General features: G+C 77.9%; 1 protein-coding gene across 3 annotated transcripts in view; it reads left to right on the forward strand.

The window, feature by feature from the left end:
• RTEL1 (regulator of telomere elongation helicase 1) overlaps positions 1-285 on the forward strand; it is a 38,455-nt gene that overhangs the window by 2,475 nt on the left and 35,695 nt on the right. The window lies entirely within an intron of this gene.

Here is a 285-nt window from a genome sequence, read left to right on the forward strand (position 1 = left end):
AGCCCCCAGGGGCGGGCTGAGATGCGGAGCTAAGTGGCCCTGCGCCCGCTCCCGGAGGGTCCCGAGGGCAAGCAGGTGCCGCCGAGAGCGCCAGGGCGGTCTTGGCTTCTTCCTGGTGCCCTTCGGGACACGCCTGGCCAGGGGACGGCCAGCTCGTGGCCCGCAGGACACCGACGGGCGCGGGCTCGGCCCCGGGGTCGCGAGTCGCGGGCGGGAAACCGCGGGGCCGCGTCCGGGCAGGGCGAGCAGGGCGGACGCCCGGGAGGAGGCCCCGAGAGCCAGGCG

This window comes from Tupaia chinensis, unplaced genomic scaffold, assembly GCF_000334495.1.
Source record: "Tupaia chinensis unplaced genomic scaffold, TupChi_1.0 Scaffold144472_1, whole genome shotgun sequence".
In the NCBI taxonomy this organism is placed as follows: Eukaryota; Metazoa; Chordata; class Mammalia; order Scandentia; family Tupaiidae; genus Tupaia; species Tupaia belangeri.